This window comes from Sinocyclocheilus grahami, unplaced genomic scaffold, assembly GCF_001515645.1.
Source record: "Sinocyclocheilus grahami isolate Dianchi unplaced genomic scaffold, SAMN03320097.WGS_v1.1 scaffold2127.1, whole genome shotgun sequence".
NCBI classification, from domain to species: Eukaryota; Metazoa; Chordata; class Actinopteri; order Cypriniformes; family Cyprinidae; genus Sinocyclocheilus; species Sinocyclocheilus grahami.
This window is the reverse complement of record NW_015507306.1, coordinates 15,358-18,447: the sequence shown is the minus strand read 5'-3', so window position 1 is coordinate 18,447 and position 3,090 is coordinate 15,358.

The following is a 3,090-nucleotide window of genomic DNA, read 5'->3' as shown; positions in this document are numbered from 1 at the left end:
TCCATGATGGTGAGTGGTGGGAGTGCAGAGGGGTTTCTCCTGAAGTCCACAATCATCTCCACAGTTTTGAGCGTGTTAAGCTCCAGGTTGTTAAGACAATTTTATTGGCATTACAGTGGTTGGAAGGAAATAAAACAGAACCAAAATGTAATCATAGCTTCTGACAGCTTATCTGCTCTATCTAGTATTCTGGGAAAACATCATGTAGACAAGATATCATATACCAGATATTCAACTTACTTTTAATACTGTATGATAAAGGGCTAGATGTTTCCTTCCTTTGGGTTCCTGCTCATGTAGGGGTGGAAGGAAATGAGATTGTAGATATTCTGGCAAGAGGAGCAATAAAGCATGAAACAGTTGATATACAAATACCGTTATGTAGAACAGAAATCAAAACCATTATTAAGGGACACACAAACAAAATATGGCAAGAATACTGGGACATAACTGATACTGGACGACATCTGTATAACATACAAAAACAAGTAGGCTTAAATAGTATTAGGCAGAGCAGGAATCCAAAGGAAGGATAGATAATTACACGTCTTAGAATAGGTCATGCTGGTTTGAACTTTACATTACAGAGAAGAGGAAACAAGTTGGTAAACAGAACATGTCAGGGGTTCACTTACGTCGGTGCTGGGGCTGGTGTTGTTTGGATGCCGATTTTGGAAACTTTTTGCTGGGATGGGCATTAAAAAAAATCTGATATTCGCTTTTGCGCCATTATCTCCTTGTATTACAGTTAATCTTGTTCGCATTCTGTACAGTTCATGTCTGATACCACGCGCTAGCGTCACGTTTTTCTTGAGGATTAGACTAATCATCCCATATAGAAAACATCACAAGTAAAATTAATCATGTTTATAAAGATAAACATGGGTTTATTATAGCCCACTTACAATTTACATTTCAGAGATCATTACAAATAAATGATTAAATGCTAAAACTGAATAAATTTAAATGAACAAACTTGGCATTGCATTTGCAACTATGTGAAAACAGGGGGTGCTGCAGCCCCCTCAGCACCCCTACTTACACTATTGTAAAATACACTTAACTGTTAACAATTTCTAAATTGTTTTCTTTCTGCGTTTGCTGACTAAAACATTTATAACAGCAGGCAACGAGCATGTGAGGGGAAATGTTAAGATCTGAGCGAATTTGTGTTTTTATTTGTTTATGATTGTTTAGATGTCTGGAGTGATAATGTTGCTGGTACTGAATGCGCTTTATTTTTAACAGTTTTATAATTTAGCTAGTTACTTTAATGTGGTTATTAGCAATTCAAACTATATTTAGATCTGTATGCAAACATTTTGGTTGATGTAAGTGATGTCATTAGTGTCTGTCTTTATATTATTATTCTGTATCTTTTTATGAGACAATCATATTATGTTTTAATAGAGCAGTTGTATAGTCTTTCAGCAAATATCCTTATGCAAATAATCAGTTTCTACCCACAGATGCTTATATAAAAAATGAGATGATCTGCTGCTGATCCTGAATGGCTTGTTTAATGAGTGTTTATAGTCTGAGACTCATCAATATTATCAGCTGCTGAAAATCCTCTTTATTTCATGATAATAGCCCCTGTTTTCACCTCATTCATTATGCTGATGATTTCAGATCTGTTAATTGCAGCATTAAGCTCATTTTATTGCTGTCAACAGACTTAAGCGATCATCTTTTGTGACATTACAAGATGTAACTATCACAAGCATTTATTCATTAATCTGTGATAAACTATGTTTCATAGCTATAAAACACAAAACACTCAAATTAGTGGGTTATTTGTTTTTCTATGTTTAATCTTTAGTTTTTAATTCTTCTTTACATTGTTTATATTTGGTTTCTTTTGCATTTATTCAATTATCACATTTTCTGTGTATCTTCATTTTTATATATTTCCTTGCTCGTTAATTAGGGATGAAATATGTCATTAGAATTCTTATAAAAAGAGACAAAAATAGGAATGTGGTTTGCCCTGCACTCAATTTTTTTTATTATTAAATAAGCAGAAACAAAATTCTTGATTTTTTTTTCTATGTAACTCATTTTTGTAATGTTCAGTCCATTTAAATTTGGAAAATTTAAGCGAACATTTAATAATTTTGTGTTGGGACTACTGTACATTCATACTTTTTGTTGACACAACTAACTGAGCAGTGGATAGTTCCCAGCATGCTTTGCATGGGACCGCATTAAGATGGAAACGTGTTAAAAATAATTGTCATTTTAAGTGTTTTTAAGGAAAGAGAATGACATGTTAGAGTTGTTAGACATAATGGTGAGTTATATTTGAGATTTAAAGAAGTTTTGAGGATACCAATGTGCTCATGCTTAAGTGCTGGCAGCTTCAATGATAACATGTTGATTCACTCAGTGAGCAATAACTGTGCAAAAGCCAGTTCTGAGATCAGTCTTCTTTGCTCAGTCATTATGGAGTACATTACAAATGTAAATGAAATTGTCATTAACATGCATTAAAAAAAAAAACTTAAATTTAAGAAAACTTTTTTGTGCGATAATTTAAGGTCCATACAAGACTAAAACAAGTTCAATTAAACAAATAATGTTTTGTTGAACCAATTTAACAGATTGAAATTCCTGTGTTAGTATGCTGACATGTGTTTTTGCTAAATATTATCTAACACTGGAATTTCAATCTGTTAAATTGGCTCAACAAAATATTAATTGTTTTAAATTAAGTATAAGACATTGTGCAATTCATTGACAACTTACAGTACTAGATATATAGATGATAGGTAAACATAAATGCTTAAAATGTGTGAATTAGTATAAAAAGTAAATAAGTAACTGATTTATCATTTATTTTGACAGATCAGCTCCTCCTACTGCACAGCCATGTCAATGAAGCTCCTCCCACAACAATCCCACCTTCAGTGAAGCTCCTCCCACAACAATCCCACCTTCTGTGAAGCTCCTCCCACAACAATCACACCTTCGGTGAAGCTCTTCCCACAACAATCACACCTTCGGTGAAGCTCCTCCCACAACAATCACACCTTCAGTGAAGCTCCTCCCACAACAAGCACACCTTCGGTGAAGCTCCTCCCACAACAA